The sequence below is a fragment of the Adiantum capillus-veneris genome, chromosome 26 (assembly GCF_014529385.1).
Source record: "Adiantum capillus-veneris isolate H3 chromosome 26, ASM1452938v2, whole genome shotgun sequence".
Taxonomy (NCBI): domain Eukaryota; kingdom Viridiplantae; phylum Streptophyta; class Polypodiopsida; order Polypodiales; family Pteridaceae; genus Adiantum; species Adiantum capillus-veneris.
Genome location: NC_140956.1, coordinates 128,934,648 through 128,949,199, shown reverse-complemented (window position 1 = coordinate 128,949,199; position 14,552 = coordinate 128,934,648). Strand labels below are relative to the sequence as shown.

Sequence of the window (14,552 nt, the reverse complement as noted above, 5' to 3'; positions counted from 1 at the left end):
CCTAATGGCACCGATACAGGGTCACATAGTCTTGCAGAAAGCCGTACCTTCTTCCCTCAATTCCTTGCACACACACATCCATTGAAACCTCATAACTTCCATAGACTCTCCCAAGTGCAAAATTGAAGAGAGAAAGCTCTCATTCACTCCTCCACACACTCGAAAACAGGACGCGAACGCGACGGGACTGCACTAGACCACCTGTAGGAACCCTGCTTCCTCCTACACACAGACGGGTGAAAGTGTTGACATTCCTCTTCTAAAGTTCTCCCTCAGCCTGGACCATCATGGCACCGTGAGTGATGTGGCAATTTTAAGCCATTTCACACCCTTTTTGACCATTTTTTGACCTTTTTTGGCCAGTTTTGATCCCTGGCGCGCATTTTTCGCAGGAAAAACCACAAACGGACTCCAAAATTCACCAAATTTCGTACAATTGATCCTCAATACCGAAAGCACATTTCCACATCCCCAAATTCTATTTTTGTTCATTTCTAGGGCGGTGCACGCATTGTCGCAGATCAGGCACTGTAAATAGACAATTACTGCATGTCCCAAACTTCTCAAGCGGGATGAGAGTACCCACACTTGTCACTTGCATTATTTACATTCTAGAAAGCTCAAAAACATTATCTAGAGCCAAAATAAGCCACCTAGAACCATATCCAAGGCCCCGATACCCTATACGGGCATGTACATGTGTTCGACTGCTAGCACGCGAACTTGACTATTCACAATGTGTATAGGATGCATCTCTTTTCGAACTTCAAACCACTTTTCAAAGCTCCCAAATTCATGTATTTACATGTTTTTGAACATATGACCAATCATATAAATGCTACTTTGTACATGCCAAAAGTGATTTATCATCATTGCCCAACCCCTAGTTGAGCATTTATGCTCAACACTTGCATCAAAGTGTGACAAAAAAAATCTATAAAGATGATTGCAAACTTCCTCCAGGATCATAGGTAAACTTATACATCCGCATAGAACCAACTACATGCTCAAGCATGCTACCCCTATCAAAGAAAAAAACATCCTTTTTCTTGCCGAATTGCCGTTGTCCAACAGGATCCCAAGCACGATATAAATCCTCTCGAAGGTTGCTACACGCCATCTCACACTAGAAGCTATCACAATCATTCAAAACCATAGATACCTCAAAATGCATCTCATAATTAGATCCCATTCGATTGACAACCATAATTTTCACATCATCTTCCTGACGCATCATCTGCTCTTCATTTCTTACGGCGAAGAGATCATCACTCCAAGCATTAACAAATCCACTCCAAAATTGAAAACTCTCTCCAAAAATGCTATAACTAGCAGATTCTTCTTCTTCCACATAAGACATTTTCCACTTGAAAAGCTGGAAACATGCATACAAAGCCACATAGCACCTTATAATCAAGTCTTCATCATGCCAACTAGCCCAAAGACTCGCTAACTTCCAATTACGATCTTCACAGATAAAGGGATATGTCCTAAACATACATTGAAGTTTGTGAAATGCATCAATCAAATCATCATGCAAGAAAAAGGTCACTGTAACCTCCTTGTCTACCCGATCCTCAAGAAGTTTATACTTAACAACCGTAGGTGGCATATTCTCACAGTTATCCCTTGGAGATGGCACTAGCATCAAATCCTTGCACACATAGAACTCATCCATATAATCTTCATGACCCAATGTCTCTGCATCACAACCACTATAGGGTTGCCCAACCCCTAGCTCTGGTAAAGCACATGGACCCAAGGCCACATCAACCATCATAACATCATTATCTCCTACATCTTTGCTTGATGTGGAAACTCCCTGACCCTAGCATATCATCTCATCATCACTGCAAGCATCCATGCCATGTTTCTGCAAAGCTGCTTCCCAAAAGATACGTTGCTCTTTGTGCAAGGCTACCATATCCTTCAATGGATCTAGTGACTCTATGTCATCATCACATACATCATCGCACCAACTCTCACAAACATCAGATGTGTCACCATCATAGGTTGCCTCATCCTTGTGAATTTTAGTTTCATCATCTTCACTTTCCGTGCTAGTGCTCAAACTTTCACATTTGTCTTACTGCGTCCTTGCCATTTTGCACCATTGGCATGTGTATGCTCTCCAAAATTGCTTCACATATTTCATTTGCATCGAGTTTGCGCATATGGGAATCCACACCTGTATCCAAGCTATTATCCTTGCTAGCGTGAGCACCTGCAACTATGAATTTATGCACATAAAGGTCATATACACTATCCATACCACGTATTGAAAAAGGGAACTTCATGCCTGTGGCAACGCATAGCTTTCTTTCTTTTTGCAGTGCTATCCTCAATGCTTCACGCATGGAATTCGGCTCTTTATCTTGCACTTTTACCTTATGGATTGGTCGTAACAAACTCGTGAATACCTGTATTCTTTGGCTATTTGTAAATGCGGAATAAAATTCCTTTTTAGATATGGCTTCCACATGCAATAGAGAATCTTTCCACACTCTCCAAGAATCATCAAATTTTGACCAAAAATCTGTAACAGACTCGTGCTCTTGCATAAACAAACTAGTGACCTGTTTCCATGCATCTTGGTGAGGAATCACCTTTTTAAACCGCTTCAAAAGGCATATCTTAAAGCTGTCCCAATTCACTTTTTCATGCTGTGACAATCTCTCAAACCATTCTCTTGCATTACCTCTGACCACCAGATCTATCCCTACAAGCTTTTGCGCTTCACTTGGAACTGCACGGCATAAACATGTCAAGTCGAACTCATATGATGCAAGCCAATCGTCTACATCCTCAGAACCTGTGAAAATTGATGGTTGGAATGACACCACCATCATGAAACTGCCTTCAACATCCAAAATTTGTGTACATCACTGCTCAAAATCCAAATTTTGGGTGCACAACCGGCAATTTTTGCTCTCCAAAGATGTCGTGCACACACTCACACACCCAGACAACTCAACACGACACAAGGAATTTACTTGAAATCGAACCCACACAACACCACTCAAAATATCCTTGAAAACTCTACCCACAAGCTCAATTCAAACTCCAACCGCCTGGACCTACAAGCCCTAGCCTGCCCGCAGACACTACAAGGTGAGTCGAGGTGATCAACAGTTGAAATGACGCTTGATCATCAACAAAATATACAAGAAAAACCATCAACAAAACAAAAACTCTAGCCAAGAAAGTCCACTCTCAAACCATTGAAAAAGCTTCACCAAACTCCACTCTATTGGACTCTTTGGAGTAGCGCCAACCCTAATGGCACCAATACAGGGTCACATAGTCTTGCAGAAAGCCGCACCTTCTTCCCTCAATTCCTTGCACACACACATCCATGGAAACCTCATAACTTCCATAGACTCTCCCAAGTGCAAAATTGAAGAGAGAAAGCTCTCATTCACTCCTCCACACACTCGAAAGTAGGACGCGAACGCGACGGGACTGCACTAGACCACCTGTAGGAACCCTGCTTCCTCCTACACATAGAGGGGTGAAAGTGTTGATATTACTCTTCTAAAGTCCTCCCTCAGCATGGACCATCATGGCACCATGAGTGATGTGGCAATTTTAAGCCATTTCACACCCTTTTTGACCATTTTTTGACCTTTTTTGGCCCAGTGTTGGCCATTTTTGACCCCTAGTGGGCATTTTTCACAGGAAAAACCCCAAATGAACTCCAAAATTCACCAAATTTTCCACGCTTGATCCTTGATACCCAAAGAACATTTCCACATCCCCAAATTCTATTTTTGTTCATTTCTAGGGCGGTGTACGCATTGCCGCAGATAAGGCACCGTAAATAGACAATTACTGTATGTCCCAAACCTCTCGAGCGGGATAAGAGTACGCAAACTTGTCACTTGAATTATTTACATTCTAGAAAGCTCAAACACATTATCTAGAGACAAAATAAGCCACCTAGAACCATATGCAAGGCCCCGATACCCTATACGGGCATCTACATGTGTCCGACTGCTAGCGCACGAACCTGACTATTCACAATGTGTACACGTTGCATCTTTTTTCGAACTTGAAACCACTTTGCAAAGCTCCCAAATTCATGTATTTACATCTTTTTGAACATATGACAATGCATATAAATGCTACTTTGTACATGCCAAAAGTGATTTATCATCATTGCCCAACCCTTGGTTGAGCATTTATGCTCAACACTTGCATCAACTTGTGACAAAAAAAACTTATAGAAATGATTCGAAACTTCCTCCAGGATCATAGGGAAACTTACACATACACATATAACCAACTACATGCTCAAGCAGGCTACCCCTATCAAAGAAAAATCCATCCTTTTTCTTGCCAAAATGCCATTGTCCAACTGGATCCCAAGCACGATATAAATCACCTCCAAGGTTGCTACACGCCATCTCACACCAAAAGCTATCACAATCATTCAGAACCATAGATACCTCAAAATGCATCTCATAATTAGATCCCATTTGATTGACAACCATAAATTGCACATCATCTTCCTGACGCATCAGCTGCTCTTCATTTCTTATGGCTAAGAGATCATCACTCCAAGCATTAACAAATCCACTCCGAAATTGAAAACTCTCTCCAAAAATGCTATCACTAGTAGATTCTTCTTCTTCCACATAAGACATTTTCCACTTGAAAAGGTGGAAAAATGCATACAAAGCCACATAGCACCTTATAATCAATTCTTCATCATGCCAACTAGCCCCAAGACTCGCTAACTGCCAATAACGATCTTCAGAGATAAAGGGATATGTCCTAAACATACATTGATGTTTGTGAAATGCATCCATCAAATCATCATGCAAGCAAAAGGTCACTGTAACCTCCTTGTCTACCCCATCCTCAAGAAGTTTGTACTTAACAACCGTAGGTGGCATATTATCACAGTTATCCCTTGGAGATGGCACTAGCATCAAATCCTTGCACCCATAGAACTCATCCATATAATCTTCATGACCTAATGCCTCTGCATGACATCCACTATAGGGTTGCCCAACCCCTAGCTCTGGTAAAGCACATGTACCCAAGGTCACATCAACCATCATAGCACCATTATCTCCTACGTCATCTTTGCTTGATGTGGAAACTCCCTGACCCTAGCCCATCATCTCATCATCAATACAAGCATCCATGCCATGTTGCTGAAAGCTTCTTCCCAAAAGATACGTTGCTCTTTATGCAAGGCTACCATATCCTTCAATGGATCTAGTGACTCTAGGTCATCATCACATACATCATCGCACCAACTCTCACAAACATCAGATGTGTCACCATCATACGTTGCCTCATCCTTGTGAAGTTTAGTTTCATCATCTTCACTTTCTGTGCTAGTGATCAAACTTTCACATTTTTCTACTGCGTCCTTGCCATTTTGCACCATTGGCATGTGTATGGTCTCCAAAATTGCTTCACATATTTCATTTGCATCGAGTTTGCACAGATGTAGGAACCCTGCTTTCTCCTATACACAGAGGGGTGAAAGTGTTGATATTGCTCTTTTAAAGTCCTCCCTCAGCCTGGAACATCACGGAACTGTGAGTGGTGTGGCAATTTTAAGCCATTTCACACCCTTTTTGACCATTTTTTGACCTTTTTTGGCCAACTTTTGGCCAATTTTGACCCCCGGCGGGCATTTTTCGCAGGGAAAACCCCAAACGGACTCCAAAATTCACCAAATTTGGCACGCTTGACCCTAGATACCCAAAGAACATTTCCACATCCCCAAATTCTATTTTCGACCACTTCTAGGGCGGTGCACGCATCGCCGCAGATCAGGCACCGTAAATAGACAATTACTGCATGTCCCAAACTTCTCGAGCGGGATGAGAGTACCCACACTTGTGACTTGCATTATTTACAATCTAGAAAGCTCAAAAAAATTATCTAGAGCCAAAATAAGCCACCTAGAACCATATCCAAGGCCCCGATACCCTATACGGGCATGTACATGTGTTCGACTGCTAGCGCGCGAACCTGACTATTCACAATGTGCACCTGCCAACTGTGCCTTTTTGCACATAACGGTCGTCTACACTATCCATACCACGTATTGAAAAATGGAACTTCATGCGTGTGGAAACGCATAGATTTCTTTCTTTTTGCAGTGCTATCTTCAATGCTTCACGCATGGAATTCGACTCTTTCTCTTCCACTTTCACTTTAAGGATTGGTCGTAACAAACTCGTGAATACCTATATTCTTTGGCTACTTGTAAATACGGGATAAAATTCTTCTTTAGACATGGCTTCCACATGCAATAGAGTATCTTTCCACACTCTCCAAGCATTATCAAATCTTGACCAAAAATCTGCAAAACAGACTCGTGCTCTTGCATAAACAAACTAGTGACCTGTTTCCATGCATCTTGGTGAGGAATCACCTTTTTAAACCGCTTCAAAAAGCATATCTTAAAGCTGTCCCAATTCACTTTGTCATCTTGTGAAAATCTCTGAAACCATTCTCTTGCATTACCTCTGACCACCAGATAGATACCTACAAGCTTTTGTGCCTCACTTGGAACTGCACAGCATAAACATGTCAAGTCAAACTCATATGATGCAAGCCAATCGTCTGCATCCTCAGAACCTATGAAAATTGATGGTTGGAATGACACCACCATCATGAAACTACCTTCAACATCCAAAATTTGTGTACATCATTGCTCAAAATATTAATTCTGGGTGCACAACCGGCAATTTTTGCTCCCCAGCGGGATCGCCAAAGGATGATGGACCAAAGACGCCGTGCGCACACTCACACACCAAGACAACTCAACACCACACAAGGAATTTACTTGAATTCAAACCCACACACACCACCACTCAAAATCTCCCTGAAAACTCTACCCACAAGCTCAATTCAAACTCCAAATGCCTCGACCTACAAGACCTTGCCTGCCCGCAGACACTACAAGGTCAGTCGAGGTGATCAACACTTGAAATCACGCTTGATGGTGACCAAAATATACAATAAAAACCATCAGAAAACCAAAAACTCCACCCACAAAAGGCCACTCTCAAACCATTGCAAAAGCTTCACCAAACTCCACTCTGTTGGACTCTTTGGAGTAGCGCCAACCCTAATGGCACCGATACAGGGTCACATAGTCTTGCAGAAAGCTGTACCTTCTTCCCTCAATTCCTTGCACACACACATCCATGGAAACCTCATAACTTCCATAGAATCTCCCAAGTGCAAAATTGAAGAGAGAAAGCTCTCATTCACTCCTCCACACACTCGAAAACAGGACGCGAACGCGACGGGACTGCACTAGACCACCTGTAGGAACCCTGCTTCCTCCTACACACAGACGGGTGAAAGTGTTGACATTCCTCTTCTAAAGTTCTCCCTCAGCCTGGACCATCATGGCACCGTGAGTGATGTGGCAATTTTAAGCCATTTCACACCCTTTTTGACCATTTTTTGACCTTTTTTGGCCAGTTTTGATCCCTGGCGCGCATTTTTCGCAGGAAAAACCACAAACGGACTCCAAAATTCACCAAATTTCGTACAATTGATCCTCAATACCGAAAGCACATTTCCACATCCCCAAATTCTATTTTTGTTCATTTCTAGGGCGGTGCACGCATTGTCGCAGATCAGGCACTGTAAATAGACAATTACTGCATGTCCCAAACTTCTCAAGCGGGATGAGAGTACCCACACTTGTCACTTGCATTATTTACATTCTAGAAAGCTCAAAAACATTATCTAGAGCCAAAATAAGCCACCTAGAACCATATCCAAGGCCCCGATACCCTATACGGGCATGTACATGTGTTCGACTGCTAGCACGCGAACTTGACTATTCACAATGTGTATAGGATGCATCTCTTTTCGAACTTCAAACCACTTTTCAAAGCTCCCAAATTCATGTATTTACATGTTTTTGAACATATGACCAATCATATAAATGCTACTTTGTACATGCCAAAAGTGATTTATCATCATTGCCCAACCCCTAGTTGAGCATTTATGCTCAACACTTGCATCAAAGTGTGACAAAAAAAATCTATAAAAATGATTGCAAACTTCCTCCAGGATCATAGGTAAACTTATACATCCGCATAGAACCAACTACATGCTCAAGCATGCTACCCATATCAAAGAAAAAAACATCCTTTTTCTTGCCGAATTGCCGTTGTCCAACAGGATCCCAAGCACGATATAAATCCTCTCGAAGGTTGCTACACGCCATCTCACACTAGAAGCTATCACAATCATTCAAAACCATAGATACCTCAAAATGCATCTCATAATTAGATCCCATTCGATTGACAACCATAATTTTCACATCATCTTCCTGACGCATCATCTGCTCTTCATTTCTTACGGCGAAGAGATCATCACTCCAAGCATTAACAAATCCACTCCAAAATTGAAAACTCTCTCCAAAAATGCTATAACTAGCAGATTCTTCTTCTTCCACATAAGACATTTTCCACTTGAAAAGCTGGAAACATGCATACAAAGCCACATAGCACCTTATAATCAAGTCTTCATCATGCCAACTAGCCCAAAGACTCGCTAACTTCCAATTACGATCTTCACAGATAAAGGGATATGTCCTAAACATACATTGAAGTTTGTGAAATGCATCAATCAAATCATCATGCAAGCAAAAGGTCACTGTAACCTCCTTGTCTACCCGATCCTCAAGAAGTTTATACTTAACAACCGTAGGTGGCATATTCTCACTGTTATCCCTTGGAGATGGCACTAGCATCAAATCCTTGCACACATAGAACTCATCCATATAATCTTCATGACCCAATGTCTCTGCATCACAACCACTATAGCGTTGCCCAACCCCTAGCTCTGGTAAAGCACATGGACCCAAGGCCACATCAACCATCATAACATCATTATCTCCTACATCTTTGCTTGATGTGGAAACTCCCTGACCCTAGCATATAATCTCATCATCACTGCAAGCATCCATGCCATGTTTCTGCAAAGCTGCTTCCCAAAAGATACGTTGCTCTTTGTGCAAGGCTACCATATCCTTCAATGGATCTAGTGACTCTATGTCATCATCACATACATCATCGCACCAACTCTCACAAACATCAGATGTGTCACCATCATAGGTTGCCTCATCCTTGTGAATTTTAGTTTCATCATCTTCACTTTCCGTGCTAGTGCTCAAACTTTCACATTTGTCTTACTGCGTCCTTGCCATTTTGCACCATTGGCATGTGTATGCTCTCCAAAATTGCTTCACATATTTCATTTGCATCGAGTTTGCGCATATGGGAATCCACACCTGTATCCAAGCTATTATCCTTGCTAGCGTGAGCACCTGCAACTATGAATTTATGCACATAAAGGTCATATACACTATCCATACCACGTATTGAAAAAGGGAACTTCATGCCTGTGGCAACGCATAGCTTTCTTTCTTTTTGCAGTGCTATCCTCAATGCTTCACGCATGGAATTCGGCTCTTTATCTTGCACTTTTACCTTATGGATTGGTCGTAACAAACTCGTGAATACCTGTATTCTTTGGCTATTTGTAAATGCGGAATAAAATTCCTTTTTAGATATGGCTTCCACATGCAATAGAGAATCTTTCCACACTCTCCAAGAATCATCAAATTTTGACCAAAAATCTGCAACAGACTCGTGCTCTTGCATAAACAAACTAGTGACCTGTTTCCATGCATCTTGGTGAGGAATCACCTTTTTAAACCGCTTCAAAAGGCATATCTTAAAGCTGTCCCAATTCACTTTTTCATGCTGTGACAATCTCTCAAACCATTCTCTTGCATTACCTCTGACCACCAGATCTATCCCTACAAGCTTTTGCGCTTCACTTGGAACTGCATGGCATAAACATGTCAAGTCGAACTCATATGATGCAAGCCAATCGTCTACATCCTCAGAACCTGTGAAAATTGATGGTTGGAATGACACCACCATCATGAAACTGCCTTCAACATCCAAAATTTGTGTACATCACTGCTCAAAATCCAAATTCTGGGTGCACAACCGGCAATTTTCGCTCTCCAAAGACGTCGTGCGCACACTCACACACCCAGACAACTCAACACGACAGAAGGAATTTACTTGAAATCGAACCCACACAACACCACTCAAAATCTCCTTGAAAACTCTACCCACAAGCTCAATTCAAACTCAAACCGCCTGGACCTACAAGCCCTTGCCTGCCCGTAGACACTACAAGGTGAGTCGAGGTGATCAACAGTTGAAATGACGCTTGATGGTCAAAAAAATATACAAGAAAAACCATCAACAAAACAAAAACTCCAGCCAAAAAGGTCCACTCTCAAACCATTGAAAAAGCTTCACCAAACTCCACTCTATTGGACTCTTTGGAGTAGCGCCAACCCTAATGGCACCAATACAGGGTCACATAATCTTGCAGAAAGCCGCGCACCTTCTTCCCTCAATTCCTTGCACACACACATCCATGGAAACCTCATAACTTCCATAGACTCTCACAAGTGCAAAATTGAAGAGAGAAAGCTCTCATTCACTCCTCCACACACTCGAAAGCAGGACGCGAACGCGACGGGACTGCACTAGACCACCTGTAGGAACCCTGCTTCCTCCTACACATAGAGGGGTGAAAGTGTTGATATTACTCTTCTAAAGTCCTCCCTCAGCATGGACCATCATGGCACCATGAGTGATGTGGCAATTTTAAGCCATTTCACACCCTTTTTGACCATTTTTTGACCTTTTTTGGCCCAGTGTTGGCCATTTTTGACCCCTAGTGGGCATTTTTCACAGGAAAAACCCCAAATGAACTCCAAAATTCACCAAATTTTCCACGCTTGATCCTTGGTACCCAAAGAACATTTCCACATCCCCAAATTCTATTTTTGTTCATTTCTAGGGCGGTGTACGCATTGCCGCAGATAAGGCACCGTAAATAGACAATTACTGTATGTCCCAAACCTCTCGAGCGGGATAAGAGTACGCACACTTGTCACTTGAATTATTTACATTCTAGAAAGCTCAAACACATTATCTAGAGACAAAATAAGCCACCTAGAACCATATGCAAGGCCCCGATACCCTATACGGGCATGTACATGTGTCCGACTGCTAGCGCACGAACCTGACTATTCACAATGTGTACACGTTGCATCTTTTTTCGAACTTGAAACCACTTTGCAAAGCTCCCAAATTCATGTATTTACATCTTTTTGAACATATGACCATGCATATAAATGCTACTTTGTACATGCCAAAAGTGATTTATCATCATTGCCCAACCCTTGGTTGAGCATTTATGCTCAACACTTGCATCAACTTGTGACAAAAAAAACTTATAGAAATGATTCGAAACTTCCTCCAGGATCATAGGGAAACTTACACATACACATATAACCAACTACATGCTCAAGCAGGCTACCCCTATCAAAGAAAAATCCATCCTTTTTCTTGCCAAAATGCCATTGTCCAACTGGATCCCAAGCACGATATAAATCACCTCCAAGGTTGCTACACGCCATCTCACACCAAAAGCTATCACAATCATTCAGAACCATAGATACCTCAAAATGCATCTCATAATTAGATCCCATTCGATTGACAACCATAAATTGCACATCATCTTCCTGACGCATCAGCTGCTCTTCATTTCTTATGGCTAAGAGATCATCACTCCAAGCATTAACAAATCCACTCCGAAATTGAAAACTCTCTCCAAAAATGCTATCACTAGTAGATTCTTCTTCTTCCACATAAGACATTTTCCACTTGAAAAGGTGGAAAAATGCATACAAAGCCACATAGCACCTTATAATCAATTCTTCATCATGCCAACTAGCCCCAAGACTCGCTAACTGCCAATAACGATCTTCAGAGATAAAGGGATATGTCCTAAACATACATTGATGTTTGTGAAATGCATCCATCAAATCATCATGCAAGCAAAAGGTCACTGTAACCTCCTTGTCTACCCCATCCTCAAGAAGTTTGTACTTAACAACCGTAGGTGGCATATTATCACAGTTATCCCTTGGAGATGGCACTAGCATCAAATCCTTGCACCCATAGAACTCATCCATATAATCTTCATGACCTAATGCCTCTGCATGACAACCACTATAGGGTTGCCCAACCCCTAGCTCTGGTAAAGCACATGTACCCAAGGTCACATCAACCATCATAGCATCATTATCTCCTACGTCATCTTTGCTTGATCTGGAAACTCCCTGACCCTAGCCCATCATCTCATCATCAATACAAGCATCCATGCCATGTTGCTGAAAGCTTCTTCCCAAAAGATACGTTGCTCTTTATGCAAGGCTACCATATCCTTCAATGGATCTAGTGACTCTATGTCATCCTCACATACATCATCGCACCAACTCTCACAAACATCAGATGTGTCACCATCATACGTTGCCTCATCCTTGTGAAGTTTAGTTTCATCATCTTCACTTTCTGTGCTAGTGCTCAAACTTTCACATTTGTCTACTGCGTCCTTGCCATTTTGCACCATTGGCATGTGTATGGTCTCCAAAATTGCTTCACATATTTCATTTGCATCGAGTTTGCGCAGATGTAGGAACCCTGCTTTCTCCTATACACAGAGGGGTGAAAGTGTTGATATTTCTCTTTTAAATTCCTCCCTCAGCCTGGAACATCACGGCACTATGAGTGGTGTGGCAATTTTAAGCCATTTCACACCCTTTTTGACCATTTTTTGACCTTTTTTGGCCCACTTTTGGCCAATTTTGACCCCTGGCGGGCATTTTTCGCAGGAAAAACCCCAAACGGACTCCAAAATTCACCAAATTTGGCACGCTTGACCCTAGGTACCCAAAGAACATTTCCACATCCCCAAATTCTATTTTTGACCACTTCTAGGGCGGTGCACGCATCGCCGCATATCAGGCACCGTAAATAGACAATTACTGCATGTCCCAAACTTCTCGAGCGGGATGAGAGTACCCACACTTGTGACTTGCATTATTTACAATCTAGAAAGCTCAAAAACATTATCTAGAGCCAAAATAAGCCACCTAGAACCATATCCAAGGCCCCGATACCCTATACGGGCATGTACATGTGTTCGACTGCTAGCGCGCGAACCTGACTATTCACAATGTGTACACGTTGCATCTTTTTTCGAACTTGAAAGCACTTTGCAAAGCTCCCAAATTCAATTATTTACATCTTTTTGAACATAGACTATGCATATAAATGATACTTTGTACATGCCAAAAGTGATTTATCAACGGAATCCAATCTTGCTCTACCTCTCATGTTCGTGCTTTTCAGACAACCCCCATTCTCCTTTACTTTGCAGAGCCCCTTCATCTCATCCACTACCCTGTGGTGGTTCCTCTCTCAACATGCTCTCTCTCTCTCTCTCTCTCTCTCTCTCTCTCTCTCTCTCTCTCTCTCTCTCTCTCTCTCTCTCTCTTTATGGAGAAGAGTCAAATCGATTGTGCACATTATGCTCACTGCAAGTTTGAGAATCTGAGTACCACACACTACTAGAGTGCTCAACTTTTGGTCATGTTCGAACTTGCTTCTCTCACATTTTCAGCCATAACTTAGACCTACACACTTTCCTCTCCCAACCAAAGTGTGGGCTCTCCAATTGCGACTCTCATCACCACAATTTTGGAGCATTGAGAGTCACTCATCAGCCATACACATACTACATCACATGTAACTTTGGTCCCATAAGTCATATTTGACCTCCAAGGACGATAATAAAATCTCTCTCTCTCTCGCTCTCTCTCTCTCTCATGCTCACACATAGTCAAATATCCTGGGTCGCCCGCCTATGGGGACATCCCCTATGGGTGAAAGCATGACTGGGTGGACACCAAAGTTGTGTCCGGGACATCACTATATGGAAAATTAATAGCTCTAATATGTTTGACAAAGATAGAGGAACCCAAGGCGTGTGATATATCATTGGATATCTCTTGAAGAGGAGAATCTAAAAAGCTATTTGGCACCAAATTTAGAATTAGTTTGCAAAAATTTTACCGCACGCCACGTCTAATAGTGCAGCTATTTAAAACTAGTAATCAACCCATAAATTTGTACCACCCAGTCATGCTTTCACCACTATATGGGTTTCAAATAAATTAAATCTTACTCGTGCATTTTTAAATTCTCTCTCCCTACCTCTTCTCGACCTACCCTTTCTCTCTCTCACTTCAACTTCATAGAGAAGGGGATTCTCCTTCTCTCTACATCAATGCCACACGGGGGCTTTGTCTTACTCCCGGTTCTCCTCATCCCTCTTGCTTGCATGGCGTACCCCACTACAGCCCCCCCCCCCCCCCCCCCCCTCTCTCTCTCTCTCTCTCATTCTCATACAGAGGAGCACTCCCCGGATCCCTCTCACAATGGCACGAAAGTTATGGTGGATTTAGTATGTTTTCAATTTCTGTGTTCTGTTTCAGTTCCAGTTCCATTCTGATTTCTGTGCCATGTCTATTCTGAATCTCTATGCCTTAAACACTTGGCGATCACGGTGTAAGTGCGATGTAGCATGGATGGATTCAGGTTTCTCTTGTAGGAGCGAGT

General features: G+C 42.3%; 2 pseudogenes; both read right to left on the bottom strand.

The window, feature by feature from the left end:
• Positions 1–1,828: 1,828 nt before the first annotated feature.
• Positions 1,829–2,357, bottom strand: LOC147424192 (uncharacterized; annotated as a pseudogene).
• Positions 2,358–8,926: 6,569 nt separating this feature from the next.
• On the bottom strand, positions 8,927–9,455 carry LOC147424191 (uncharacterized; annotated as a pseudogene).
• Positions 9,456–14,552: the final 5,097 nt, after the last annotated feature.